General features: G+C 35.4%; 1 long non-coding RNA gene across 1 annotated transcript in view; it reads right to left on the reverse strand.

The window, feature by feature from the left end:
* The window catches only part of LOC117797257, a 249,548-nt gene that overhangs the window by 90,517 nt on the left and 141,562 nt on the right, over positions 1-17,469 (reverse strand). Inside the window, exons 3-4 of the long non-coding RNA XR_004622200.1 lie at positions 15,036-15,145; positions 13,280-13,329 (exon numbers count right to left, since the gene is read on the reverse strand). This is a non-coding gene — a long non-coding RNA (uncharacterized LOC117797257). The remainder of the gene's footprint in view (positions 1-13,279; positions 13,330-15,035; positions 15,146-17,469) is intronic.

Below are 17,469 nucleotides of genomic sequence, written 5' to 3' on the forward strand. Positions count from 1 at the left end.
CTCAAGAAATGTAGTTGACAAAGACTTTAAAACATAGATCATGGGTCAGAAGACTTAATATTGTTAAGATGGTGATATTTCCCAAACTGATCCGCAGATTCAGTTCAATCCCTGTCAAAATCCCAGCTGACTTCTTTGTAAAAGTTGACAAGTTGGTTACAAAATTCATATGGAATTGCAAGATATTCAGACTAGCCAAAACAATCCAGGAAAAGAACAATGTATGTGGACTTATATTTTCCATTTCAAACCTTACTACAAAGCAATTGTAATAAAGACAGGGTAGTCCTGGCATAAGGACAGATATATAAATCAACAGAATAAAACTGAGGGTTTAGAAATAAACCCATGTATCTGTGGCAAACTGATTTTTGACAAGGGTGGGAAGACCATTCAATAGGGAAAGAATAGTCTTTTCCACGAATGGTGCTGGAAGAAGAATATAGAACTACGACTTTGGATCCTTACCTCACACCATATAAAAAAATAACTAAAAGTAAATAAAAAAACCTACATGTAAGAGCTAAAACTATAAAACAAAATTTTAGAATACATAGGGATAAATCTTCAATACCTTGGATTTGGCAAAGAATTCTTAGATAAGACACCAAAAGCATCAGTAACTACAACAACAACGACAACAAAAATAAGTTGAACTTAATCAAAATTAAAAACTGTGCTGATTCAAAGAACACAGCTAGGAAAGCAAAAAGATATCCCACAGCATGGGGGAAATAGTTGAAAACGTATCTGATAAGGACTTTTTTAGAATATATAAATAACTTTCATAATTCAATAATAAAAAGACAAAAGCCCAATTAAAAAATGGGCAGAAGATCTCACTAGATACTTCTCTGAGGAAAAACTAAAAATGGCCAACAAGCACATGAAAAAACGCTCAACATCATTACCAAGCAAGGGAACGCAAATCTAATGAGAAACCACTTCACAAGTACCAGGACAACTATAATCAAAAAGTCAGAAAAGTAGTGGTGAGGATATGGAAAAACTGGAGCCCTCATGCTCTGCTGATAGGACTGTAAAATGGTGCAGCTGCTTTGGAGAACAGTCGGGCATTCCTCAAACAATTAAATGAAGAGTTAGCAAATGATTCAGCAATTCTACTCCTAGATATAAATCCAAGAGAAATGGAAACATCTATCCACACTAAAACCATACAAATGTTTATACCAGCATTATTCATAAAAGCCAAAAGGTAGGTACACCCAAATGTCCAACAGCTGAATGCATAAACAAAATGTGATAGATACATACAATGGAATAGCTTTTAGCCACAGAAAGAAATGAAGTACTGATTCATATGCCATTGGGTGAACCTTGAAAACATTATCCTAAGTGAAAAATGCCAGTCACAAAAGTCTACATATTATATGAGTCCATTTACACAGAAGTCCAGAGTAAGAATATTTATTGGGACAGAAAGTAGATTAGTGGTTGCTTGGGGCTGGGGGTAGGGGCAAATGAAGAGGGGTGGAGAGGCAGTAATAGCTCAAGTGTACAGGGTTTATTTACAGGTGATGAAAATGTTCTAAAATTGACTGCAGAGATAGTTACACATATCTGTGAATATACTAAAATCCACTGATTTGTGTCCTTTAAATGGGATAATAATAGCAAGTGAATTATATCTCAATAAAGCTATTTTTCTAGGGGCGCCTGGGTGGCACAGCGGTTAAGAGTCTGCCTTCGGCTCAGGGCATGATCCCGGCGTTATGGGATCGAGCCCCACGTCAGGCTCCTCTGCTATGAGCCTGCTTCTTCCTCTCCCACTCCCCCTGCTTGTGTTCCCTCTCTCGCTGGCTGTCTCTATCTCTGTAGAATAAATAAATAAAATCTTTAAAAAAAAAAAGCTATTTTTCTAAAACAAGGAAACATTGGTAGGTTTGTTAATTCATGCTATATGTTTAACTCTAAAGCTAAACAGCAACTAAATAGCATCTGCAAGAGATGAATAATATGAATTCTGAGAGAAAAAGGCATAAGGTGGTGTGTCAAATTCTACAGAACTGAATATTCAGTTCTTAGAGATGAGCAAGAATACAACATATTCCTCTTTTTTATAATAAAGCAAATTATTTGACAATATTAAATAAATGAGGTAGGAAGAACAGAAGCCAAGGATTCGATTTCTATTGTGAAAAGTAGTTATAAACTGGAGACTACTGTGACCCCTTATTTAGTTACACTGAAATTCAAAAGAGCTATCAGAGATGACCTCTGAAACAATTCTTCCAGAAAAAATTCCCTAGAGAAGGAACAGAAAGAGAAAAAAAAAAAGAGAGAGAGACCAGACACTGGACCCATGACGGAAAAGAAAGAAAATGTGGCTGAGATATATGTGCTATGTAACGGCTGAGATATTATATTAAAGAAGGTATGGTTGACTGTTCTAGACAAAGTAGACCAGAAGATCAAGAACATTACTGTAACTGAGGGACAGAAATGTGAAAATTAAAGCATTCCAAGTCAATAAATAAGCTTGAAAAAGGATGTGGTCAACATTATCAACTTCAAGGCAGTAAAAGCTACTTGTTGCCTAAAAATTTTATTATTTGGTCAAAGGCACACAGAGGAAGGACTGAGGCATTTCCAGGAAGGGCACTGGGTGTTTTAGGGGGAGATTCTTGTCCTATTCAGAAAATTTGGCTTCATTAGTAGGATGTAGGTGGGCCCATATTTAAAAGAGTGTGCTTCTCAGAAGTAGAATTTAAAGCTCTTTATGAATAAAACAGAGAAACTTGAAATGTTATATTTTGGGTAATAATCCAAATTTATATTGGAAAACAGTTTTATCCAGAGTGATACAAAGAATAATGGAAATGCAAAAGCTGTTTACAGTTTTTATTATAGAACCGATGTCAAAATGGATATATAATAAAACAGAATTGGTTAAAGTTATATTCAGAGTAAACCAAAGTAAAAACACTATGAAATGTAGTATAAAGAGGAGGACCAATGTAGAAAGGAAAGCCAATACAAGACTTTAGAAATATTGCCCCACTCTAATTAATGTGTATAGATTTTCTTAAGAATTTAGCTCTAATTTAATCCTAATTTACATTGAGGCTGGAGAGGAGCTCAGTAATTATAAAATGAAAGAATGAATTTCAATTAATACACTAGAAACATACCATTTATCAGAATTCCTTCCTTCCACAGTATTCCTCATTCCTCCTCTTGTCTCCAGCAATGTGTAACAGGAGGTGTGCTTGCGTTGTATCAGATAAACCTGGATTTAAATTTCAATAATCTGACTTACTAGCTCTGTAATCTTAATGCTCTCAGTAAAGAATTATTTTAGCATGGTTATTTGCTTACCTTCTCTCTGTTGTAAATATGGCAGAAGTAGAAATGAGATGAGGATCCAAGACAAAAAGACATGGGAAAGATGACAGGTTGGATGGAGTTAAAGGGAGTAGAAAGCTATGACTACAGATTAACTAAGATTTCTGATGCTTGTGGGGGCACAGCTGATCCATCTTCTGCAGTGGTTTATGCTGACTCTATATGCCCATGACTCCTCATTCCAGTGGTAAATTCAGGCCCTTCTTTCCTCCCCTTTCTGCACAGGAGCTCCAAGATCTTTGTTGGAATATTCTCCCTCCTTTCTTTCTTTCTTTCTTTTCTTCCTTCCTTCCTTCCTTCTTTCTTTCTTTCTTTCTTTCTTTTTCTCTCTTTTTCTCTCTCTCTCCCTCCCTCTATCTCTCTCTCTTTTCTTTCTTTCTTTCTTTCTCTCTTTCTTTCATCCTAGACTCTTCTGGCCCACCTGGTAAGTAATGTAATATGCTAGGCCACTGTGTTGATGATGAAAAAGCAAAAGAGAATCCCCTCTCCACTATTGTTATGTGTGCATGCCTTAAAAGAGGACATCTTGGCAATACATGTGCCTTTGCTCTGTCTTTGGAACTGATTTCACAATTTCAGAGTAGGGTGGTAGCAGGATGGTGGGGGAACAGGACAGCTATTTGGCTGGTGATGGGGACTGTGTTGGTATCTATCGCATTATCACTTTTCGGGGCTACACTACTCTGATTCTTTCCAGGATACAACATAGATGATCTTTCTATTACAGAATAGCCAGAAATACAAAATAATGCCAAACTTCTTGATTGGACTTATGAAAATTTCTGTTCACTTCTCTTTCCAGGTCAGAGACCACATGAAAATGGGAAGCACTGAAACCCACTTGGAATATGAACAGGCACCTGTGAAAGACCTGTGAATTATTTCTCCAATTTCTCTAATCAAAACATTGTTTGGTAAGAGCTATTGATAGTCAAGAAGCCTTTTAAACAATATTAGTTAAATCAAGAAAGGTGACTTGGAAAGCCTGTACTGTAACACTGCCGAGGTGATTCATACTATTACGTACCTGCTGTATCAAAGTTCACTTCCGCAACAAAGGGCTACTGTGTAACATCTCTTTTCATTTTCAACAAAGTGCTTTAACAAAGAAAAAGCAGAGCTCCAGCCTCGAGACAGTTTTGCATGGTGTGATTTGTTTGTTTTTTTGGGCTTTCAATTTCCATTATTAAAAAAAATTGATTTAGCAGATGGTATAATCCCAATACAATACATACATAATCTAAAAACAAAATTTTCTTGAAATTAAGAGTTTTTTCCTAAGAAATAAAAGGAAAGTGAGTTGTTCTTGTATCGACAACAAAGCAAAATTATGAAGACATTCATGTAAAACCTGAAATTAAACCACAGTCACATCTGTTAATGTGATTCTACTGGAAATGTATGCATTTATATAGTTCAATTAATTTTTTAAAACTTTAACAGATTTATTTTTAGTTCTATTAGGGTTGCCAGATTAAGTACAGAGGCCCAATTAAATCAGACTCTCAGAGAAAAGCACTTTTTTTGGCCTAAGTATACTGTATAGCCAATATATTGAGTGGGCTATCCTAATACCAAAAAAATCATTGTTTATCTCACTTTCAAATTTAATTGAGTGTCCTGTATTTTATTTGGAAGATAGTCTAGAAGCCTTTTTCTCTCCTTCTCTAATCCAACCTATGAATAAAAAACAAATCCTAAAATAAAATTTCTGCTCTAGTTTAAACTGGTGCTTTTCTCTCCACTCAACATCATATACATATTTTTGCTTTTATGTGTATATTCATTTTCTTCTTTCCTTTGTGCTGTCTCTTCCCTCATTCCCTTCTTCCCTCCTCCTCTTTCCCTCCCTTCTATCATTTCTCTACTGATAATGATTTCATTCTTTCCTCCACCCTTAAAACCTACCCTTCCTTTGCAGATAATTAGTTCCACATACTTTTTCTATAGGTTTTCCCCCTAGAGCTTTCTTATGAATTCATTAATTTCTGAGAAATGTTGATCTTATTAAACTTTATATATATTTCATTATAGAAAGCACCTTACTATATAATGTAAAGAAAACAAGGTATTTTTATGAATAAAAAACCCCAAACATTTAAGACCCTGCCTTAAAGAAGATAAAATTAGAAGTAAAATATATCTAGTTTCTGTCAACTTATAAAATGCTAGTAATGTATACAAAGATACAAGAAAAAGAAGAGTCAATTTCCCTTTTATAAAAGAACATTTATTCTTGGAAAGGAAATGGATGTTTATGAAATCGGAGCTTGGATTCAACTCTGTTCTCAGGCTGATTTCATGCAATACAAAATAAAATCTCTTGATACACTCTCAAAGCTCGGCAAAGAGCAGTTCACAGTATTGAGACTTCCTGTCTTTACATCTCCTTTGTTGCTTTTGCTTGGGTGAGACCAACCCATCTTTAGTGTTTAAGGAGTCTCTTGTCCAGGTGGTTCTTTCTGCAAACAACTTCAGGGTTATCTTGGATGTCTAACTCTTCTTTTCTACCTTACTTTTAAATTTAAGGTGACAATACATTTTGGACAACAGACCTGAGTCCAAATTCACTATGAATTCAAGTAGTTTGCTCTAATTACCCTATCTACCCCATAAAGGGTAGGAAAGCAAAAAATTGACCAAGAGAATAAACGCTGGGTACAATGAACCCAAGTTGTTCCCAAATTGGTCCTGTTCAGCCTCATAATTCTAGGACAGCATCCAGATTTGGACTGCAGGATTACTTTCTATAGAGCACCCATTTGCCTTTGGCTATAGTGTTTCATGATCAATTTACCTATAGCTATCAATTATCTGTAATTAGGTATATATCCTAAGCAAATTATAAATGAATGAACTTATCCGTATTCACCATCAATTTTATTTGTAGCTGACATACTATTGCAGTTTGAAAGGTTAAGATTTCCTTTTGATACCATGGGGAGTGTTGCATGAGAAGTAGGTGTCATTCTTGCTATCATGCCTGACACTATAGCGGACGACTTTTAGTAACTTTTTAGAGTTCAAGTCTATTAGAGGCTTTTGTTAGAAGAGCAAAGACTCTTCAAGACCCCCATGTATATAAATACTGTAGAGTATGATCATGAAGGCCATTGAAAATTATTTTAAAATTATTAAGAATTTAAGAGGAATGTATATTGTAAATTAAGAGACTGAAGGAATATATTATACAATTTTAAGCAATCAGACTGCTTAAAAATTGTTTATACATTAGAAATACTATTTGGACATATTTCAATATTTAAGCCTCTGCTACTTGAATTTTCAGCTAAATTCATACAACATTGGAAACTGATGGTTGCACAGTACAATCCTTGTGTTAAGCAATTTACATATTTCTTCCTAATAACTCTGTGAGATAATTTTTTTAAGTATTCATTCTATAGATAAAGAAATTAAGGCCAAGGGAGTTCAGGTAACTTCTCCAGAGCTATTAAGCAGCAAGCGTGGATTTGAATAGAGATTGAACATGTGCTTTTTCTGCTATATAATGCAAATTCGGAATTTCACAAATGGAACAGAATGAGGAAATAAGGAATAAATAACAAGCAATTACCACTGCTATATTCAAAAATTTCTTAAGCTTTTCTGGAGTTCTTCAGAAAAAATTCCTGGATTTTTTGTACAGTGTCTACCTGGTAACTCTTTTAGTATAGTCCCCAAAACAGAGAGAGAGGAGAAAAGAGAAAGGAGACAAAGTAGAAATACAGAAATGACATATGGGGAAAATATTACTTTTTAAGATGATTTAATAAACACCAAGGATTACGGTGAAATGGAATATAAAAAACCTGAGGACTTGCAGGTTCTAGCCCTATTCCTGTAGGAATTGAACTTCCATAGTGTTACGCTAAATAAGAACGGAAAAGCAGTAATTGTTACTAGTTTCCTCCACCTGAGGGGAGCAGGGACTTCTAGGAAGCTAGTCAGTTGGGAGAATCGGAAGGTACCAAACTTCCATGAGAAAGGCAAAGAGAGCTTCCTGAAGGTTTAAGTTGGTACTCCTGCGAAGGGTCTGTGAATATCAGGAAATCTTTTCCCTGGCTGTCAGTGAGACTGTGTCTTTTACTCTGCAGGTGTCTGTTGGCATCTTTTTGTCAAATTTATCATTGCCCAGACGTGACAACTACACAGGGCCACAGAGGACAATGCCAAAGCCAATGAAAAGAGAAAGAAACTTTGTTGTAGGAAAATACTCAATAGCAGTTTCACCTGTTGGCTACTTCACTCTAAGAGGTCACCTATGCTCTTCTCACTATTGAATCAAGGGACCTTCTTATTTCCCATTCTTTTCTGTCTAAACTTTGATATTCTCCCTTGAAAAGTGTTTGCTCCTGTTTCCATATACAGTGCTGTCCTCATTCTTCATCTATCCCTTTGAATCCTTTTGCTTCTTTTGTATTTAACACTGTGGATGTTTTCCAAGAATATGTCATTGGCCCTTTGCTCTTTCTTTTTGTCTCTTTTGTACACACTTAATAAAATATTAACTCTTGTGGCTTTTTTATTCCTGCTCGTGCTAAAACTAAATCACATTTCCTTTCCTGACCCCTCTTGCATGTCTACTTCCTCGGCACTATCCTGCTTTTACTTACAAGTCTACATGTCTAAAACCAAAATTAATATATACTCCAATAAAAAAATGCCAAGACACAAACACAAATGCACAAAATGAAAAAGAAAAATGACTAACAAGCATAAAATGTTCAAAATCACTAGTTATCAAAAAAATGCAAATCAAAACAAAAAAGGCATACCATTTACACCTATCAAGTTGTCAAATACTATTTAAAAATTATAATATAGAGTATTGGCAAGAGTGTAAGGAAATGGTCACTTTTACATTCCATTGACAGAAAAGTAACTTGACAAAACTTTTCTGAAATGACATTTGGCAATATGTATCAAAACCCTTTAAATGATGCAAATATAACCCAGTAATTTCATTTCTCAGCATATATTTTAGGTTAAAAATGTATGACTGATATTATATATGTATATATCTCACACATTGTTTATATAAATGAAAATCAGAAATAATGTAATTACGCAACAGAAGTGGATTATTTAAGAATAATGGTATATCCACACAATAAAATATTATACAGCCAAATAAATGAAGTTACAGAAGAATTGTGATGTGAAAAGATATTCTTTTTTTTTAAGTTTTTTATTTATTTGACAGAGATAGAGACAGCCAGCGAGAGAGGGAACACAAGCAGGGGGAGTGGGAGAGGAAGAAGCAGGCTCATAGCAGAAGAGCCTGATGTGGGGCTCGATCCCATAACGCCGGGATCACGCCCTGAGCCGAAGGCAGATGCTCAACCGCTGTGCCACCCAGGCGCCCCGTGAAAAGATATTCTTGATACATTGATGGTCATGGTAAGGTCATGTTAAATTTATATTAAATGGAAAATGTAGGCAATGGTACAGTGCATAGAATGTAACACCATATTTGTAAAAACACGTGTATCTGTATGTTTACATACGTAAGTCTATATACATATGTAGAGAGAGACAGAAAGAAAAAGATTTTGGGAAGTATATATCATAAAGTGTAGTTTTGGGTAATTTTTCTAGTTTGTCATATTTTCCACTTATTTCCATAATGAGCATATGTGTGTGGTTTTATAGTAAGAAAATAATATTAAAAAACAAATTCATTTCCCTTCCAAAATTCTGCCTTTTCCTGATTTTCTAGTAATGTCAATGGTATCCTCATTCTTGGTCATCCATACTCAAAACCATTTTCTATTCCTCTGACATGTATATGCTTTTACCAAAATATCAAGTTTTGTCAACTTGTTTCTATTCTGTATCCCACTGAGAGATTGATCGTTATTAAATATTTTTGCAAGTCAATTTCTATGCTTATATCATTTGTCTCATCTGATTATCCCAACCCTCTGGAGTATGTACTAGTATTATCCTAATTAAACTGATGAAGATATGGAGACTGAGTATGGATAAGTTACTTGTAGTTGTGGAAATTTATTAGTTTTGTCACTCTTCTGGTAATAGCTCCTCAATTTCATAACCTAGAAGATCTATCACTCAAGGTGATTTGCTCTCTTCAGCCAAAGAATGGAGCAAGACTTTGTTCAGATATTCTTCCTGGATATAAATTTCGAGAGTAACAATGAATAGGCTGACTATGGCAGCATCTGGAGAGAATGCTTATAGTTTCTGCTACAAATCCTCCAGAGATTCCAGGTTCCTGACACTGGCACAAGATTCCATCTGAATCCCTAAGTTACCCACATCCAGGGATAAATTCATTCCTTCCCTTCTCTTCTCTCCCTCTCCAACTTCCTCTATCTTTTGCATAAAACAACCAAAGTATGTTTCTGTTACCTGCAACCTCTAAGACATTGAATGTGACACTTGCTCAAGATTATTCAGCTATGTGTATTAAGTGCTGAAATTTGATCAGAATCCTAGAACTTTTTTTTTTNATTTTATTTATTTATTTGACAGAGATAGAGACAGCCAGCGAGAGAGGGAACACAAGCAGGGGGAGTGGGAGAGGAAGAAGCAGGCTCATAGCAGAGGAGCCTGATGTGGGGCTCGATCCCATAACGCCCGGATCACGCCCTGAGCCGAAGGCAGACGCTTAACCGCTGTGCCACCCAGGCGCCCCCAGAATCCTAGAACTTGACAAGTCTAGATGACTCCAAAGTCTGTTTTCTAAACCGTTATGTTTTACACTGTGACTGCAACGCTCAAGCACACCTCTGATTATTACTGCTTCAATGCATACTTGTGCCCTTTTATCCAATTTTGCAGAAGCCACTTTTCCTAAGATATGCTTCCTTTGCTTTCCTTTTCCTCCCAATTCTACTGAAACCCTTCCATTGACCATCATAATACCTGCCTCCTCTAAAATTTATTAAATTCTTTAAACCATAGAGACACCCTCTTCATGACAATTATTATTTACTAGTAGAATTTGAGACAGAAGGATCAAAACCAAGAATAACTCTTCAGCTTGAAAAACCACCACTGGTTCCCTGTGACTTACAAGATAAAATCTAAACCTCAGAACTTCAGATTGAGAAGCATTTTTAGTCTAGACCAAACCTACCTCCTTAGTTAAATCTATGCTACTTGCTCCTTTTCTCCTTCTCCTGACTGTGTCCTCCACCACCACCTCCCACCTCCCTCCAATACTCAAATGGCTTTCTCTCCAGCCACACAGATCAGCCTCTTCTTCCAATCAGGTGTAAATCTGGTAGCGTTTTACACATAGTGCCCTAACAAACTTAGCTCTGTTCATACGGGTGGCATTCATTTGTTGTAAAGTTTCCTGGTGACAAATTTTACATTGTCTTGGATTCTCAAAAATTTACTTTTATGTGTGATGTAGAGAAAAATACACTGTTTAGGCAGTGAAAAATCTGAGTTAGCCTCTTCTGATAATTTATTACTCTATTTTTCTGCTAGGAATCCTAATTAATTTATTAATTATATGGAAAATGTATGGGGAGAAGGGCTGTTAACATGACAAATCTGAGTTTAGATAATTTATTACTCTAAACTATTTTTCCAGCTAGGAATCCTAATTAATTTATTAATTATGTGGAAAATGTATGGGGAGAATGGCTAACATGACAAATCTGAGCTACATTCAAAGCAGTATTTATTTATACTATAAAGAAATTGCACTATATCATTGTTTAAATCCATGAACAAATATTGTAACAGAAAAAATAAATAATTTCATATATGTTTTTGCCATTTTATTGAAACAATACAGAACTTTAAGTCATTATTACCGATAATTTGTCTCAAGGCTTTTGGTTCTTTGAACACAAAAACATGTTGTACAAAATAAAATGGAATATTTTCCTATAGGTTAGAAGGAGTGTATTGTACACTGCTGGAAATAAATAATCTGAGAAAAAGTATATTAGAAGATACAGAATGTCCTTTCTATGCTTGTAAAGAAAGATGACATCACATGCCTAGAACTTGACATTAAAAGTTTATACATTAAATGCAACACCTCAACTAGTCCTTAAAGCACAATGGTTTTTTAACACAAGATTTAAACAGTCAGTCAGAGCCTCTTTTCTCTACTTTAAGAGAAGGTGAAACAAGGTTTGCTGCTTTCTTAGTTTGGTACTGATTCAAATAAATATTGGCATATTTTGGGTTTCTAGATTATTTTGGGGATGGGGGTTGAACACTGGACTTTTTGTAACACATCTCCAGATGCTAGGACTTTTTCACTTGCACAGAGACGTGAATATATGTATATATTGGAGTGACACTTCTACAGGAAGCCTAGAGACCTATCTGTTTACTACATGTAACCAAAGTTAAAGTGTAAGTGTGGGTAAATTTCACTGCTTGTTTAGACTTTAGGAATACAATTACTCAGTGTTAGACAATAAGAAATGGAAAACACTTAAGTGGCTTTCTTATACCTGGATCTGTTGATTTTGTTTTGTCAATGAGGGCTTTCATTAAGAGCCACTGAAGGTTAGTCTCTCTCAGTTGATGTAGTGGTAACAATTTACCCTCTCCTGCCATAGTAAAGATAGAACCTGTCCTTCAATCTGTTTGTGGTAGAGTGTTTTTTTGTTTTTGTTTTTTTTTTTTTTTAAGTATAAACATTGAATTCCTCTGCTTACTTGGAGATAGAAGGTCATTAACAGGGCACTTGAGCAGATTGGAATTACAGTCAATTGAGATGCTGAAACATCCTAAACGGCCTAATGCAGCAACTAAGTGCTTCTTAAATTCCAAAACTTTTACTTGAGCATGGCAATCATGAATTTCCACTGCCTTTAGCAAATGCTGTTTTTTTTTACAGTTTTGTGTGAGGAAGTGACACAAATTTGAATTACTGTGTTTATATTTTTTGCTTAGCTATATTGATTTGTCATGATGTCTGTGAAATTTGAATCTAACTTAATTACGTATGGTTAAATATTAAAATTAATAGAAAAGTTAGTGAAAAGTAATTTAGTGGTACAGCTAATGTCAATGCAATTTACTTTAACTGTTTGAGATTTTATATTAAATTTGTACTGTCATAGCCATACATATGGAGAATATGTGTATGTGTATATATATTTCATCTCTAGCTTACAATCTCTTTTAAAAGATTTTACTTATATGAGAGAGAGAGAGACAGAGAGAGAACAAGCAGGAGGGAGGGAGAGGCAGAGAGAGAAGCAGACTCCCTGTTGAGCAGGGAGTCTGATATGGGGCTCGATTGCAGGACCCTGGGATCATGACCTGAGCTGAAGGCAGATGCTTAACTGACTGAGCCACCCAGGTGCCCCTCTACCTTACAATCTTTAAATGCTGGTTTAACTCCTAGAAAGAGAAATTCATTTCCAGAACACACAGATAAAAAGATTTTTGTGGTTCAAGATAGAGAATGGACTACAAAATATAAGGAAAGAAAAGCCAACCTAATACTTCAAACATGAACAGCTCACAGATACCAGATTTGTAATAATAATGAACGAACACTAGGAAATGTGCTATAGAAATCCCAAAGAGCCACTGATGGAAGAATATGAGGCCCAGAGGACAACAAATAAGTCATTTTGACTTAACAAAAACATAAGTTCCCCCCCCCATTTTTTCCTTCAAATGTTCTCCAAATGTATCTTATGCATTTTCCTCTTCATTGCACCTTTGATCTCATTGTCTCTTCTACATGCCTTAAGAAACATAGACAATTTAAGGGAGGGGGGGAATTCCAGACCCAAGAAAGCACTGTGGAAGTGTCATCAGCAATCAAATTTATATTAGGCCATATAAAATACAGTATATGAAAATGATGCACATCTAAAGTTTTGTAATAAATAACTATAATAGATACAACAATGAACTGCTAAGAAGATTGGATCTTAGTCCTGAAATTATCACTCACCAACAGTAGAATCAAGGTCATTTGACTTTTCTTGCCGTGGCTTTCTGCATCTGCTCGATGAAAGGAACTTATTAGATAATCTGTGAGGTTATGTACGACTCTAAATTCTATGATGTTAGGTGCACTTACAAATTGCTGAAATTATTTTTAGTCATTTATTCAACAAATTCAAGTTGCTAATGAAAATAAGTTAATAGAAAGTTTGAATAATTGTTATAGTGTGAATTAGAGAATGCAGTGTCCATTAAAAACAATGGTAGAATAAGTGAAACAGGGAGAAGGAAGGTTAGGTTGTAAGAAAGGCATATCTAGTCTTACAAAACAAACTCAGAAACTGAAATGATATATGGTGACAGGCACTCTATTGATAATTAGTTCAGTGCCATGAGATCTTGAAAGGCTGGACTTTAGGAGATGGAAACTGTGAACTAGGAAATAGGATGCCAGTGGTACAGGTGTAGACATCTATCTGAGATCAGAGTTAAATGGGAGGCAGGAAATGAGGTGGCAATTAAGTAATCGCCTGCTGTCAAGACTAGATTTTTTTCAAGACGGTCTAGGGCAAGGTCAAAGGTAAAGGAAGGGTTGAACAAAATAAGAGATTTTTTTTTTCATTTCCTAGATAAATATATCTGAAAAACTTCTATAGAGTTTATGCTGGGGCAGCAATGCGTATTTTGTAAACACACATTTCCAAGTCTCATACTAGTAAATGATATGTTTGAGACTTACTTGTGAATACCTGGCATGCCCCCAGAATAGTACTGAGAAAACAACACCTCTTTTATCATGCTTCGGTACAAAGTCTGCCAAATAATAATATGCATTTTTGAAATGACTAAATATATACTTACATAGCAGACTATTCAAAGCCATTATAGAGTAGTAAGCAAGTAATAAATGTTCAAAAGTTCAAAACTACACATTCATGTAATATAAAGCTGTCACCTTCAATAGATTAAATAATGTAACTTCTCAACCATGACCCTTTAACCGATATCTGTAAAAGCTTAAATAAATAACTTTTAAACCTAATCTAGAATATATGGAGAAAAAAGTATTTATCTTTCTTATGCAGATGTTGTTACAATTAATATTTGACTGTTGTTTGCAAAAATTTTTTATCTTTAGTGCTATTGAAAAATATTTTATTGCATATGAAATATTTAATAATTAAACTGATCAGAAAATAAACTGTTGAGAGACATAGAAAAACCATCACTTTCATTTTTTTATTATTTTTTATGAGAGAGAGAGAAAGAGAGAGAGAGTGGGGGCAGGGAGGAGGAGCAGAGGGAGAGGGACAAGCAGACTCCACCCTCAGCACAGAGCCCAACTCGGGGCTCAATCTCACGATCCCAAGATCATGACCTGAGCTGAAAGCAAGAGTTGGATGCTCAACCAACTGAGCTACCCAGGCGCCCCCAAAAACCATCACTTTTAATGTGTTCATTGACATTCAGTGGGGATTTAGTTAAACTATTTTTGCTGATGATGTGAACTTGACTCACTACCTACAAGTAGGTATAAAACAGGAATTTACTTTTCAACAGAACAGAGGAAATCAGAATGGTTGTTATCTTCAATAATTCAAGAGGATATATTTCCAGAAAATTTTCATGGGTGACGAAGTACTTAAACCTTAGAATATTTTAAACCATATTTATAAAATTCATTTTATCATTTCATTGTTGGAATTTGTGTATAACTCTGGTTACTCATATATCATGATAGTAAGTCAAAAAGATCAAGATACCTCTTTATAATTTTTCAAGTCTTCATTCTTGCTCCAGTAGACAGTTGAACATTTCTCAGCACTCTTGGAAGGTAATATAACTGTATTCATGGTATTACCTATCTGAAACCCTGTGTAGAAAAAGGTGACAGGAAAAGGTTAAAAAGTTAGGAGTCATTTTCAATGCCCTCTTCAGCATTCTGTCATTTTCCTTTACTACCATTTCAGATATAACTCTGATGATAGTTCTAGGTTGTGGCTTGGCAGCACTTAGTTTCCCTATGGTGTAAGCATAATACAGATCAGTCTTCGAGAGCAGGAAAGCACATCCTCCTGATACATCTCTATCACAGAGGTCTTTCTATCTTTCTATGTCTTTGCTACTTGGAGTTTGGCAATTTAAACCTACATATAAAACACAGAAATAGTTGTTCATTCAGTTTAAAATGCTATTAATTTGTGATAATCAGAAACCTTTCCCAACACCAATATCAGACAGCAAGAGACTCTGCTCCTATTTTAGGGAGGAAATTAAAGCTTTGGGGAAAGATTTATCTCAGCCCCCCATTCGTTTTCTGAACGTCTACTTCTTTTCTCCTACTCTCTTAGCCTCTTTCTTTCTAGTGGTTCCTTTGCTCGGTCTCAAAACTTTTCCATCTCTTACACTAAAACTATTTTCTTTCATATATCGTTTGGCATTCTCTATTTTCTCTTGCCCTCCCATCCACACTTACTGAACAACTCATTTCATCTCAGATGTCTATTACCCTCATCATACATTCATCCTCGAATGGCTTGCAACGTAACTTCTGTCCCCATCACTCTGAGAGACTATACGTGCTGAGGTCCCAGGGAACAAACCCAACGTGCACTTCAATCTTTATCTTACCAGACAGTTCTTTTTCAGTGAATATTAATGATCATTTTTCTCTCCTGAAACTTTTCTATTTCCTAATCCTCCATGACACTATACTTACTTGGTTCTTCTTTTTCTTTCTCTCTCATTTAGTTTGGCCCTTATATAACTGCTATTAAGCATTACATTGCTTCCTGTGAGAATCCATCCATGATCATAATTTCAGGCATACCCGACCTATGTGTGGATGATCTCCAAGTGTCTATCTCCAGCCTAGATTTTCATCTGCACTTTATTTAGACTATATAATCTCTTGCAAACATCCCACAAAAGCATAAAACTCAACAAACCTGAAATGAAAGCTACCTTTTTTTTTTTTTTACCCTAAACAAGCTCATATCCTATATTTTCTGCCTAATTTGCTTGGATCAATTTCTATTCCATCACTTAAGCTAGAAGCCTAGTTCTTCACTTCTTTCAGTTTCTTTTTCTCTCCACATTTGAAACCTCAAAGCATTGTATTTCAGAAATTATAGATGTAGATTTCAATGTTAACATCTCTGAAATCAGGATACATCTCAACAAGCAAAAATTAATGCATTGTTATAGTCTGATTAGCAGAGATTTTATTCCCTCTTAGTGGTACAAAGAGAAATGTGTACTATGGTTCAGCCCATGGTGCCTTACATTAGATGAACTATGGTACTTAATAAATCTACTCAATATCTCCAACTTCACTACGACTACTACAATTCAAAAGTCTTCCTGTCTTCTGTCTGACCATTTTTATTCATTATTCTCAACGCTATGAGTCTTACATTTACAATGCGATCTGATTATGGAATTGTTCTACCTCAATCTTTTAGTTCCTCCCCATCACCTTTGCAATGAAGCCCAATGTGAGTTACATGGGATTTAAGGCTTCCCATGCTCTAATCCCTAATTTTCCACACTGGTCTCCTAAGGAAAGATCTCTTCTCATGCTCCCTTTCCCTGAAAGCTTTCCTTCACACACCCAGCAGATATCTCTTTTTAAGACTTAGCACCTAAAAAAGGAGACATTTTATCTCTTTAAGCAGGGTTAGATGCCCCATTAAGACTCAGGATTTAGGAAAGGAGACACTTTATCTCTCTATGCAGAGTTAGATGCCCCACAATAACTTAGGCATATATCCATCATTGTGCTTACCACATATACTGTAAATTTTATTATTCCGTCCCCCTTCCCCGAAACTTGACAGTGTTTTTTTGTTTTTGGGTTTTTTGAGGGCAGAGCGTATATTAAATAATTTTCATATTTCTAGGACCAAATATAGTACCTGGAATCTGGAAGGATTCTGGTAACTATGTATTGCAAAAACAGTGAATGGGATATATCAGTGGAAAAATGATGGGTAAACATTGTTGAAAGATGTGATTGCTCTTGAACAGCAGACGATGGGGAAAATAAAAGGTTAAGTACAGAATTCTGGAGAACACAGTATTTAAGGGGTATACAGAGGAAAATGTGCCTGCAAATGAGAATGAGAAATTGAGATTAGAGATCTATAATCTTGATTCAATAGTGGTGACATTGAAGCTCATGCTGTTCCTTCAACC

This window comes from Ailuropoda melanoleuca, chromosome 20 (assembly GCF_002007445.2).
Source record: "Ailuropoda melanoleuca isolate Jingjing chromosome 20, ASM200744v2, whole genome shotgun sequence".
Classification (NCBI taxonomy): domain Eukaryota; kingdom Metazoa; phylum Chordata; class Mammalia; order Carnivora; family Ursidae; genus Ailuropoda; species Ailuropoda melanoleuca.